Source organism: Dioscorea cayenensis, chromosome 16 (assembly GCF_009730915.1).
Source record: "Dioscorea cayenensis subsp. rotundata cultivar TDr96_F1 chromosome 16, TDr96_F1_v2_PseudoChromosome.rev07_lg8_w22 25.fasta, whole genome shotgun sequence".
NCBI lineage: Eukaryota > Viridiplantae > Streptophyta > Magnoliopsida > Dioscoreales > Dioscoreaceae > Dioscorea > Dioscorea cayenensis.
Window position 1 is genome coordinate 8,375,022 of NC_052486.1, and position 14,390 is coordinate 8,389,411.

Below are 14,390 nucleotides of genomic sequence, written 5' to 3' on the forward strand. Positions count from 1 at the left end.
ATTTCATGATTTTTGAGATCATGAAGCAATTATCCTTTCTTTCCAAAAGGATAGGCTGCAGTTTATCTAAATTCTTACAAATAGGTGACATATAGTAGAGGCAATGAAACACTTTTAGATGTGAGTAATTAGGTATAGCACCAAATAGTATTTCACAGGGAGTTTTATTACCTAAAATTTTTGAAAGAAATCTGTTTATGAGGTTAGTTGCTATTATAACAAATTCAATCCAATATTTCAAAGATAATTTTGATTGAAACAAGAGTGATCTTGAGGTCCCCAATAAATTGATGAGTGCTTTTCATATAAATATTTTTATACCCTATTCAAGTATATATCTTGTCTTTAAGCATTTATTTGTTGCGATTTGATGTTACTATGGGTATTATTGTGTAATTATGCAGGAAAACAGGCTCTTGTTCAAAAGAACAGGATTCGACACAAGTACAGTGTGAAAAGAGGTCAAAACATAGTGTAGCACATCACTATAGCATAAAAATGCAGAAGAGTTGGAGGAAGAGCACTGCAGCAAATCACTGTAGCACATATTGGAGGAAAAGGATGGTTTTGGTGTCTAGATCACAAGCGTGCTTGTGGGAACATGGGCCAAGCACGCCCATGCTCATCCTGTGATTTTCTCTGTTTTGGAGAAATTGATGAGCACGGTCTTGTTTTCGAAAGGGCACCTTTTAAGCTAGATCTAGGTTATTTCTTTGGGGATATTATTTTTTTCTTCCTCTTGCGGCGGCTGCCAGGGTTTTCCCCAACACATTTCTGGGACTGGAGTGAATTTATGGTGCAAGAATGCGAGAGGGGCGGATCTTAGCCGATGGAACTTCATCAGAGCACCGTCGAAGTGGTTTGCAAAGCAAAGAGAGGAGTCTTTCGTGACTTCTATTTCTTTTGTTTTCCTTAGTATTGTATTGATTTGTAAAACTATGAGGGGCTAACCATTCTCCGGTGCCCCGGATCTATGAACTTGGATGTTTATGTGTTATGTTGATTTACTTGCATTTAATGTCTACAGAGTCTTGACGCATTCTTGCATTTATTAATGTGTTTGCATAACTTGGCGTGCTTGTTTTGCATTATATATAATTATTGATTTAAAAATACTAACTAATGTTTTACTAATTATAATCATAGGAAAATACTAACAATAAGATCTTAATTATGGAAAATGACACTATATAATTAATAATTCAATAAAATTTACTTCCACGAGCAACATCAATTACATGCTTTGCCAACATCCAAACAATCATGATAATGATTTTCAAATTCACTAACAATTACCAATTTAAGTACTAACTAAGCAATAATATTTGAATGATGTAGATGACATAATACTTATGCACAAATAATCTCTAGGTTTGTGAGGATAAATTAACGTTACAATTTATTTATCCTCACAAACAACATCAATTATTTATTTTTACCAACATGTTAAGGATTTACAAATTCAAAAATTATTACAATTATAAGCAAACAAATTTATTTTAAATATTATACAAATTTACCTGAAATTCATTCCAATAGAAGTCCATTGTCTCCATAGAGATATTCTTCCAACTGTAGCCATTCTAATCCATTCTTTCCTTAAAGATGAATATAATTTTTCGAGCACAGACATCTGAGGGATGCAACCTACAAATATACAAAGATAATGAATAAATTAAATACCTCATTATTACCAATTGTACATAAAAATATAGCAATTTTAATACTTATAGTCCATTCACTAGCTTTATGCGTGGTCTTCTTGACTCATAAATAGTAAGGGGAAAGCAATCCATGGATGATGTCTGGGTATCTCTAGCATGCATAGCAGGCTCACCATTAGGGGTAACCCCTCCACTAGCACAAGGAGTAGAAGCAGAAGATGATGATGATCCCACACAAGCATTAGCAACAGATGAAGGTAATGGCCGCGACAATACATAAGGTGTAGAAGTAACTGGAGCTGGCGCATCACGTGCTATCGAACGTAAACTGTCATAATGTTCACCATGCACAAGCCGACTCCTCTGATCTATAGGTGAACCCATATGCCTCAACTGATCAGGTGAACCACTATAACTTGAACTTCCTTTACAACCCTTCCCTCTCATTTTGCTTGAACAAGTACTGTTATATAAGAAAATATACAAATACATATCAGAAGGAATTAAAAAGCAACTTATGCTATTATTTTTATTATTTGTTTCATATTATTTGTTTCATTACTTTCACGAGTTTTATAAAATATATTACCTTAATTTACTCGCTACCACTTTCAATTTCATCAAACTCATCATCTTCATCATTACTTTCAGATTCAAATATAGGATCATCTTCAACCTCAATTTCTTCATCATCAATTTCAATCAATTCTCCACTTGGATCATTTAGAGATTGTTCTTCATCATCAACATTGATTTGTATAGATGAAACTTCCATTTCATCTTACTGAAAAGGTTCTTCACATGCTGTCGATGTCTTCAGTTGAACTTGTTTACGAAGCTCTATAAAATATCTAGCTTTTACTTTGAACACTACCCAGCAGTCAACCTTGTCACATTTTAAACTAGGATATGTTGCATAATTAACTTGAATTGCTTGGGAGGTAAGAACAAACGGTTCATATTTGTTGAAGAATCGCTTATGATTGACATCCACTAGTTTATATTGTTGATGACATTTTGGACCCACTTTAGGTGCTGGATCAAACCAATCACATTTAAATAAGATTGTTCTCTTAATTGGTAATCCCGGGCACTCCAAGCATAAAACCTCAACTAATTGGCCATAGTAGTCATTTTCATATGTAGTATAATTCGTGACCTTTATACACAACTAATTATTGTTGCAGTATTTGAGCAATGAGTTTTTGTGTGAAATTTGTAGCCATTTACAATGCACCCATCATAAGACTTATAGCTCCTTAATGGACCTTTTGATAAGTCCATCAAGAATTGGTTGGGCATGCTTTTGTAAGGATCATGAGCAAACCGGTAAAACTATGCTGCAAATTCATGTTCTATTTTTTCATCAATGTGTTGATTCTCCGCAATTAACTCATCAACAAAGATCCTGATACATTGAAATAGAACCTTATATTAGTATATAGGCAGAGGTGAAGTACGTAATCTTCTTAATAAAAAAAAAGTAGTCATACTTGGTGAATGGTTGCACTTTTGGACAATTTAATAAGATGTACATTTGTGCTGCCAAATTGGTGAATTACTTGGTGAATTAACCAAATTGTTCTTCTGCATCTTCTCCACCATCATCATTACGGGGTATCTTTCGATGCCTTGTCCTTACATGTGGTTCAAAATAATGTGCGTAAAATGATGTCGCTTCCTTAACTAAGTAGGCATTGCATATAGAGCCTTCAACTCTTGCTTTATTTCTCACATTCTTTTTCAGTTTTCTGAGATATCTACAAATTTATATATACATTTAATGAGTTAATTGATATGATTCAAGTAGAGAGTGCACAACAACAATTTAATGGTTTTACCCCTCAAATGCATACATCCATCGATACTGTACTAGACCCGCAATCATGCTTCAAAAGCCAAATGCACCGGAAGATGCTCCATTGAATAAAAAAAGCTTGGGGGAAATATACGCTCTAATTTGCAAATAATTAGAGAAATTTCTTCATTAAGCCTTAACATGTTTTCTTGTTGGAGTACAGTCGAAGTGAGCTTTCTAAAAATATTTCTCATTTCTGTTAATGGCTGCCAAACATTTGATGGAAGCAATTCCCAAAATACTATTGGGAGTAATTTCTGCATGAAGACATGACAGTCATGGTTTTCATACCAAAAAGCTTTAGCTTTCGCATATCAACACATCGGTCTATATTCGACACATATCCATCAGAGAATTTAAGATTGTGAAGCCATTCACAAAGCACAATTTTTTATTTCCTATCAAGAGTGCAGCATGCTTTCGGATATTTTTCGGTAGCATCATCTTTTGCTAAGGCATGTCGACAATAGAATTACTTCAAATCTTCCATAGATTTAGTATTATCTTTACTCCTTCCTTCCTCATTCATAACAGTGTTGAATATATTATCAAATACATTTTTTTCAATGTGCATAACATCAAGATTGTGTCAAATGAGATTTGTCTGCCAATAAGGTAACTACCAAAAAATGCTCCATTTTCTCCAACCAATGATCCTAGCAATGCATCTATTAATCTCACATGCACCAAAATCTACAACACTCCTCAAGCCCAAATCTTCTATTTCTTTCAAGATCTCATCACCAGATGGAATAGTTGGAGCTGTCTTTATTACTGTTCTATTTTTCTAGAAAATTGTTTTGTTTCTTCTGAACAGATGATTATAAGGTAAGAACTTACGGTGATTATCAAACCAAGATTATTTCCCACCTTTTGTTAGAGTGAATGCATCTGAATCTTGTTTGCAATATGGACAAGCAGTCCTACCCGCAGTGCTCCACCCAAACAACATTTAATATGTTGGAAAATCACTTCTGGTCCACATAAGAGCAGCACGCATCTGAAAATTATTTTTCTTTGATGCCTCATAAGTCTCAACACCAACTTCCCACAAATGCTTCAATTCTAGAATTAGGGGTTGCAAATACACATCCAACATATCCTTCGGATTTCTAGGGGCACGAACTATTATAGTCAAAAACATATACTCCTCTTTCATACATATAGAAGGGGGTAAATTGTATGGAGTGAGTATTACTGACCAAGAATAATATTGTTGACCTGATTGCCCAAAAGGTTGAAATCCATCAGTACACAATCCCAATCTTACATTTCGACTTTCTGATGCAAATGAAGGATGGGTACTATTGAAATGCTTCCACGCAGGGCTATCAGAACAATGACGCATAACCCCTTCTTCTGGCTCATGTTCTGCATGCCATCTCATTTCTTTTGCTGTCGCATTTGATGCATACAATCTTTGTAGCCTTGGGGTTAAAGGAAAGTAGTACATCTTCTTGCATGGAATTTTTTATTTTTTTATTTTTAGATGAACCAACTCTTCGCTGCTTATATCTAGGAAACTTACAAAGTTTGCAACTCATTAATTCACTGTCTTCTCCCAAGTATATCATATACCCATTATGACAACAATGAATCTTCTCAACTGGTAGGTCCAATCCTTGAACTAACTTCTTTGTGTTGTAGAAGTTATCTGGCATTACATTATAATCAAAGCATCCCTCTATCAAATGATGTTCTGCTTTTATGTTTAACATTCTTGCAATAGCCGATAATTGTAAATGATTTTCACAACCTATCCACACCTCCTGGTTAGAAGCTCTTAGTATTTCAAACAATTTTTGAGCCGCTGCATTTGGAGGTTCCTCTGTATTAATATGAGAGAAATCAGGACCTGTAACGTCAATGATCATTTGTTGGCATAGATTTTGCGATAGTGGTTCAACATCCAAAACTGATTCATTTCCCACATCTTGTCCATGAGTACTACTATCAAACATAGAAGGTTCTCCATGGAGAACCCACAAATAGTAGTACGGTACAAATCCATACTTCATAAGATGATATCTAACGGTGTCTTCCATGTGAAAAGCTCGATTTTGGCACTTGCGATGATTACATGGGCACTTAATTTTGATACCATCCATACACTCTGGATGCATTTTTGCGAAATCGATGAACTCATTTATTCCTCGCAAGAAATTGGGATTCAAAAGTCCATCCTTAAGCCTAGTATACATCCAACTCCTATTTGCAGACATGTTACTAATAGTTCTGTGTCAAAAATGAAAAATCAGTCAACACACTCATTATTAGCTCTTAAATTCATTAACTAAAAAATAAACAAAAAATGAGAATAAAATGGTCATATAAAAGCTAAGTTGTTAGCTAATATCAACTAAAAATGTACAGTTGACCCATTAGAATAACTATTTCAAACATCAATAACTGGTTCAATTATATAGCTCACTTGTGCAATAGTTTGTTAATGAGATCCTTTTAAGAAATACATCATGCAATTTAGCAATTAAGAAAGCAAAAAACAAATATGATTTTCACAGGAAAGAGGTGATACCTTCTCTTTACCAACAAACAATTGAGAACTCAACTATTTTCGGCCCATCAAATCTCGCGATATGCAAATAAAACTGCAGCAACAAGGGAAATGGTTAGACTTTCATGTACAGGAAAAACAAGGCAGAATAGACAGAAAGAAATTGATAGAGAATTATGGCACACCAGCAAATGGGTGGGTGGTAACCAAAAATAGCATAATCACGAAAATAAATAAATAAATAAATAAACTCTCCAGAAAGACTCTTAGATTATCTAAAATAATAATCGCTCAATATAATATAAGTTTTTAGTGTGTTTTGATGCTTTTACTAGCCTAAGCTTTTAATGTGTTTTGTTTGTTTTTGTTTTTCTTCAAGCTTTTTGCTCTTTATTAAAAAAAAAAATTCTAAGCTTGACACTTGTTAAAGTGTTCTCATACGGTTTCTAGAAGGAACATAATATTCTAATATTTTTTGTTAAAAACAAAAAATCTTTTTTTTCCTCAGAATTAAAAGTGAAGATACAAAAAAAAATTAATTTCATTATTCTGATCTACAAAGGTGTCATAAGCTTTATCAAGTTTATACTTTATCAAGTTTAGTGGAGAAATTTGTAGCTGTATTTTATTAAGCTCATTATTACAAGTATAGAAACTAAAATAGTTCGTGAATACATATAAGTTTTCAGTTTGAGTCAACAAACCCTTGCAGAGTCACCATACAAACAAGAGATCGAGATGCAATGAGAAGAGACCTGTATTAATAGTTCAACAGTAATTGGAAAATCATGAAACATTAAACAATAACTGCAAATAATTCAGAATAAAAAAAAAATCATCATAGGAACAGAAAAAGGTATCAATGAATTATTCACAAAGTTATTAAAAAGTTAAAAATATCAAACATCAACAGTCTTGAAATGCCAAACATAACACAGTAGCAAGAATAACTTAACCAAATGTCTGGATAAACCAGAGTTTATCAAATTACATGTTATTCTACATTACCAAAATTATCTCATTTTAAAAATCTTGTCAATATAGTCAATGTCCATCTCCCACCTCACAAGTCTTACTAAAAGAGATAGGTTTGCCTATATACTACTTAATTACTGTAGTCTTCAATGAAATGTGTACAAATATAAGAGGGTGCGCTATAATGTTGCCATGACAATTGTATAATTTTGTCACAAAAAAAAAGATAGAATTTCAGCAAACTACAACATAAAGGACGTGATTTGCATGTGCATGCAGAAATGCTCTAATAATTAGATTGTATACATAAAGGCCGCAGATCCACAAGGCGTGAACCAAGTAGACCTGCAAGGCCTCAGAACCTGATTTAGGACAAACAAAACTATAACAAGCCAACTGGGTTACAGGATTACAGACTCTACAAAGTACACAATCCAAGATACAAGAAGTATATAAAGTACAAAATACAGGAACATAGTGATAGACAATGACAAGGACTACAATTTTACAACAGGACAAGCAACATCTATAGGCAGTCTTTCAAGATCCACCACGGTCTACCACTCTTGATCTGAAAAGGATTTAAAACAAATCCATGAGCTCACTAGCCCATTAAGTAATCCAGAAATTGTTTTAAAACAACAGGGTTTATAAATCTCGAATTCAGATATAAAGAATAATTCAAAGTTTAAACATAGTTTAAACTAATACAAAATATGTAATTCAACAGAGGTATAGTTCTCAAGTAATACCGCTATTTAAGAATACTGTAATCAAAAGAATACTAGATTCTATGTTTTAAATCAAAAATATAGAAAATTTTCTAAATATGAGCATAAGTTTCCAAACCATAGACTAAATCAGAAATCACAAAAGTAACTTTTCAAGTATACCGGATTTTCAGAATAGCACAAGTCTCTGAATTCACAAATTAACAAAATACAGAGTATAATATTCTAATAAAAGAATATTTCCAAGTAAGTCGTTCACCAAAATTTTGAAAACCAGGAATGCGAATATGAAATTTGTACAAAAGTCAATAGCACCAAATAGCATTATCAAAACCAAAGGATAAAAGCATAGATAACAAAATCGAGAGTATGTCTCCAAATTCACTTTATCCTCGGTGACAGACCCGAGCCCAAAATAACAGAAATCATTTATTTACCCTCGGTGACCCGAGACTGAATACCAGGTGGCCGTTGATTATTTCACCGAACGAACACGGTGCGAAACTGCAGTCTCATTTTCCCAAAACTACTTGTCGACAAGGTCAGGGTTTAACCCTCCACTGATAGGGTTGCATATCGTTCATTTGGAGACCAAAACATTCAGATACAAAATATTTGCAGCGTACAAGTTCAAAATTTTCTAAAATTTTCCAGGCTGACATATACTTAGAAATATTGATAAAATTCAAAAATACGCTTTAGGGACAATAAAAAGATAAAAAAAATTTAAAACCTTCAAACATCCACTGTTAACCAAAGCAAAAATAATAATTTAAAATACTGAGTATAAAATCAATGTTAATCAAATAATCAATAAACAATTAAATAAGGAAATACTTATATTCCTCAAATAGTTAAGCATAGATAGGAAATAATTAAAATCTAAATAAGGCCCTTACAAAATTTCAGAAATTTTATAATCTCAAAATACGAAATTTTACCAATGGATTTCTTACAAAATTCATAACAAATTGTTTTGTAGGCTAAGTTCAGATTTTTCGACATATCCACAATTCAAATATCAAGAATCACTGAAATAATAATGTAAAGTTTCCAAACATACCCAACTTGATAATCCAAACAATATCAAAAATTTTGCAATTAAAGCTTGTCACAATAATGGGTGTGGATTAGTTACATGCTACTCATCAAACTCCAACTCATCCAAACTCCAACTCAAACCTCATCAAAATCCTAGGGACATGAAACCAATTCTAAAGTCTCAATAAATACTCCTAAATGAAGTTCCAACATACATGAAATTCTCATCAAGTGTAACAAAACTGATCATCATAATCCAAGAGTTTCAAAAATACACTCCTTTGTTGGGATGTGGTAACATAAGGCATGCATGTTTATAAAGGTTCACTACCATGAAAGAGAACTTCAAATTGAACATGACTAATGAGAACCAAAGATCATGATTCCAAAATAATAAAGGACATGATAACACCAGTGAGAGTATATATATATATATATACATATATGTTTAAAGTACCATACTACAACACCAAAACAAGCCAAATATAAAGAGGATGCCTTTAACCCACTCTCAAATTTAAGGCTTAAAACTTAAGCATGCCCATACATAAACATTAGCTATAAACCCATGAATGGTTGGAACTTGGGATTTACACATAAGTTTAAGAGTGTAGAAAGACTTAAGGTTGCACCACCAAATCTTGAGCATGTGTACCAACAAGCTAGCATGGAAACCAACCATCATAAGGATATTGTCATCACTTAAAATACCAACCTGAAAACTTAACACTTTCCAACATATATGCAAGAAATGAAAGGGCACTAAAAATAAGAGCAACAACATGTTAAAGGGCAATACAATCAAGTAGAAGGAAGACTTACTTGGTGAGATGAGTAAGAGGAACTACACTATCAAGGTGGCAGCCATTAAGGAGAGAAGCAAGGTTTCTCTTGAAGGTAGGTTTAAAGAGAAAAGTGGCGACCAACTCCGGGCTATTCGGGTCACAAGCTTTCAAGAAACCCAAGCATTCTTTTACATTCCCCATCTTGAGAAGATCTCTTGCCGAAGTTTAACTTCCGGCGATAGAAATACTCATGTAGAAAAGCATCTCACTAGATCGCCAATGGATTTGCATCTTGAGAGAAAGAATGCCTTAGTTTAGAACAAGACATGCACTCCATCTACTCTCACTCTCTTAAAGGACTGCACTCTCTTCTTGCTAAAGAGATCTAATATGGAGAACTTTCTTAGTTGCCTCCAATGCTCGCCAGGAGGTGCGGAGGTCGAAGGTTTTTCGGTACCGGAATTACATCTCTCTCTCTCTCTAGAAAATGGGTAGAAGATGGGGAGTGGGGCGGCTAATGTCTTTGCTCAACATGCAACCAACAAGATGGCAACAAAAATTCCACCAAACAAGGCTTAATACAAGGGTTAATTAAAGGGTTTTGCTTGGGAAAAAGAAGGCCATGAATCCTGTTGAGATGTTTTTTTTTTTACAAATAAATGGGGATAAAAAAGCTAGGGCCCACAGTTGTACAACTGCTCAAATTCAAATATCATAACCCTGGCAAGAGAAAAAGAAATAAAGCAAGTTATCATACCTTATAAATCAATGTACCACCAGAAGAATCAGGTTGGCGAAGTGTAACATTTGAAATGACACCATTAGCTGATAAAATAGAAATAGCCCAAGGCCCTTGCTGAGAAAATGATATGATCTTCATTGTGACATCCTAAAAATAGAAATGATCTGTTATAGATGATAAAGGTAACAAGTGGCTTCCAATATCGAACATGATAAAAAATTGAATTGGTTAGTATAAACGAACTATTCAATTGTCAACACTAGCTAAGCCACTAACAACTTATTTCAAATCACAGAAGATCAAAATTATCAATATTGAGCGGCACAAATGTATATATTAGAAAACTGGTTTGCCAAAGAAGCTAGACACTAGTTACTCGTGTACAAAACTGGCACCTTCACAAACAATACTATCAAAGAATAATAAAAGAGATTTTGCAAGATCTATCTATTGAATATTATTCAATGTTGCAGATACTCTATTAAAGCATCTTGTTAATGACAAATTCAAATATGAAATTTGGAACGATAGAGAATAATCTACAGAATACAACCCATCCTACCGTCTACAGCTTGAAAATGAAAATATTATCACACCACTTAAAATTTTATCATGGATGTTCATCTTGTTCTCCAAAAGCACTTTGATGCTAACACGTTACCGATAAGCATAAAGGATGAATATTTCTTTCTCATTAATCAAGCATGTTGGGTGTTGAAGAATGTAGTGCACAGTGGATGGTTACAAACTTAAGAAAAATACACGAACTAGAATAGACTAACAGAGTAGATCCTTAATGCATGCATGACAAAGACTCTTTATCAGGTTCCAGGTTTGTGATTTTAAAAAATGGTATTTGCCAATCCAGGCACTACCAATGGTGTGTGATCTTACGTTTCTTTATTTCTTTCCCAACCTTTTATGTTATTAGTTAATAATGAATGGTTGTTGTTTGTTCACCATTTCCTTGTTTGGGCAGTGGGCAGTAATAAGGCAATCATGGCCTGAAACATCTGGCCTCATCCCTTTTGTCATGCATGCACACAAGCCCACTTCATAAATATTTTTTTTAAAGAATAAATTCATCGAGAGAAAAGGAATAAAAGCACTCGAAATATGAATTTGTTGTTACTATATTAAGATATAAGTGATAACGTCTATATCCTGTGTATGTCACAATTAGCAATAAATTATTTTAGATAACAGTTAGCTTGAATTTAATAGAATCATCAAGATCACTAGCTCATCCCAAATTCCCCTTTCCATCAAGCCAAGTTTACACCCAAACACAATCTTAATTTCTACTATACATATAGCAAGATTTTTTTTTAAAACAAAATTATACAATTCTCTATGTTCTGAAACCATTTATGAGGTCTAATCTGATTAATGCAGGAGACAAACAAAATATCAGTAAGTCTCGCTGTACATAAAAAGCAAGGTACAAGCAAGGTGCCCCTTCTAAGGTAAATCCAAATAGAGATTGTGGTAAAAACAAAGCTGCTCAAAGTGAAATTGAGTATAGCTACCTATCTATAAACGTTATCATTGCCAAAACGGAATGTCTAAAAATTAAATGACATGCTTTTCTATTTGTAAGTTAGTGTTTGTAATCAAGTGTATAATGTATGCTATTTTACATATAGCATCTGAATCCTGCAAAGCGAAGATCTGTAGCATAATATAATAATACCAAAGAGCTCCTACAGTAAATAAGTATGTTAAGCGTGAACCTAATTGGCAACCCTACCCACATAGAAGCAGCCCAAATCATAGCAGCCACCAATATTATGTTTCTGAGAATAGTATCAATCACTGTTCATAAAATAGAAAAGGCATTTTTCAAAACATACATGAAAGAAATTTACCGTCCATCGCTTCTTATGAGCAATCTGCTTTTGAACATAAGTCAGCATGTCTATTATTTCTCTGAAAGTTGGTCTCTCAGCAGGGTTTTCACTCTAGCTTTGCTCAATCAACCTAGGAAAATAAGAATCCTGAGAAGATGAATACATCTTGCAAAAAGTGAAAATGGCCGCATACAGCAGGGTACATGCAAATTTGGCATAAGGAACACTAGGCATGAATAAAAGAATCTAAATTATCCACAGATTGCTGTAAGAAATACAGATTTGTGGAAATTTTATCCAGAATAAATGGGATGATACAAACCAGAAGTAATGAACCACAAAACATAACATAATCTAGGTTAATATAGATAGTTCAGGAAAGGCCAGATTGAGTTGATTCATAAGCATGTTCTATCAAGAAATTAATAGGATCAGATTGGGACAATTGGGCTTGGCAAAACAAATCATAATGGGATTGGGTTAGATCTGTTGAATAAGGTAACAATTTCTAAAGATTAACCGGGCTAATTCTCACCATTTTGCAGATTAACATGATATATGCAACACAATGAAGTTCAATGACGTGCTTTAAACAATTAAACCTAAATTTTAAATATGTGTTCCAATAAAAAGACCAGATACTTGAACATGCTATAATGAAGAACCGCAGAATACTTGAATGGTAGACATAGATAATCTCATAGATACTAAGAATGATAAGAGTCAAGATACTTCAATGATATTTTAAGAGCCCCCTAAAAAGCCCTAAAAAGGGGATCTCATGAGACATTCAAACAAATTGAATCAGCCAACAGATAAACTTGAGCAGATTGAACACAAAATCCAGCTAAAAAACTGCAGATATGAATAATGTTTTGTCAGGTTTGGTTGTTTTTCTCCTTTCTCTATGGCATCCTATAAAAGAAACATATAGGAATTAGATAACGAACAAAAATAAAGGAAATTACATTCAGGGAAATGTGCGAATGAAGCGAAAGGCCAATTTGGTTTCAGACCAATTGTTACATGTGCTGATCAACAAAGATTACTTAATTGCTTCATAATTTAATAACATGCTAATGAATACAAGAAGCTCATAAGCTCTCAAGCTTGCAAATCTATACCAAAATCAAATAAGTCTTATTAAATTAAAAAAATAAATTAGCGTTATAACTCAAACATCAAAAACACAACCTAAATTTTCTTACCAAAAAAGGGAAAAAGAAAAAGAAAAGGAGAAGAAAAAAAAGAGAATATGCTTATAATAATACTTCAAGATAAACTCTTAAAACTTGGATGTGGAAATGCAATTAATGATGATTCTACAAGTAATCAAGCTTCATATATATACTGAAAAATAAAAGATGGAAGCTCACCAGCATCAGCTCCCATGGCGTTTGACCTTAGCAAACTGGATCTGGCAATCAGGAAACAGTTCCATCCTCTGCACCTCCAAATAGTGGTTGAAAAGGCAAATGCCAACCAAAACAAGATCAAAAGCCACAATTAATAGTTTATAATAAAGAATCAGTACACCTTCTTCAATCAAATGCCCTAATTTCTGAACTTCTAGAACCCTAAAATTCCCTTAATGATCGAACTCCTCAAATATACTAGAACGGGACAGCCCTAATCCATGTTTGCACCAACGGATTTCATTTCAAGCACTACTAGAACAACGAATAACACTAAAAATCAGAAGGAGAAAAGAAAAATATAAACCCTAACCAAATTTCCTATATCTCAAAATCAGATGCTCGAGACGGTGTCAAGGGCCGAAGAAACAATAGAAATCTCCGAAAGTTCAAAAATCCACGAGATCCCTGTTCTTCATTTTTCTTCTTCTTCTTCTTCTTCTTCTTCTTCTTCTTCTTCTTCTTCTTCTTCTTCTTCTTCTTTATTTGACACTCTTTCTCTTTCTGAGGAGAGATTAATGAAGGGATTGAGCTCAAGTGTGGATATCAATGGCGAGATGGCTCTTCGTAAGGCTGAAGAAGCAGGTAGCTCATCTTCTCTTTTGATATGTTTTAGTGGAAATTGCCAAAAACACCCTCTAAGTTTGCATTATTGCCAAAACACCCTGTTAGTTTTGCACTCCCCAAAAACCCCTTCCTTTTTATTTCCATGCTTTTCAACACCCCAAAGCATGTAACTGATGTCAACGGTGTTATTTTAAAATTTTATGGACAAAAATGCCCTTGCATGGGGAGTCGTGATCTGCACCATTTC

At 33.7% G+C, this 14,390-nt stretch overlaps 1 long non-coding RNA gene across 1 annotated transcript; it reads right to left on the bottom strand.

Moving 5' to 3' along the window:
- Positions 1-10,335: 10,335 nt before the first annotated feature.
- Positions 10,336-13,987, bottom strand: LOC120279662. The gene is made up of 4 exons (XR_005541977.1): positions 13,890-13,987; positions 13,538-13,605; positions 12,180-12,291; positions 10,336-10,458 (listed from the first exon to the last, which is right to left on the bottom strand). It is a non-coding gene; the product is annotated as an uncharacterized LOC120279662 (long non-coding RNA).
- Between the last annotated feature and the right edge of the window lie 403 nt (positions 13,988-14,390).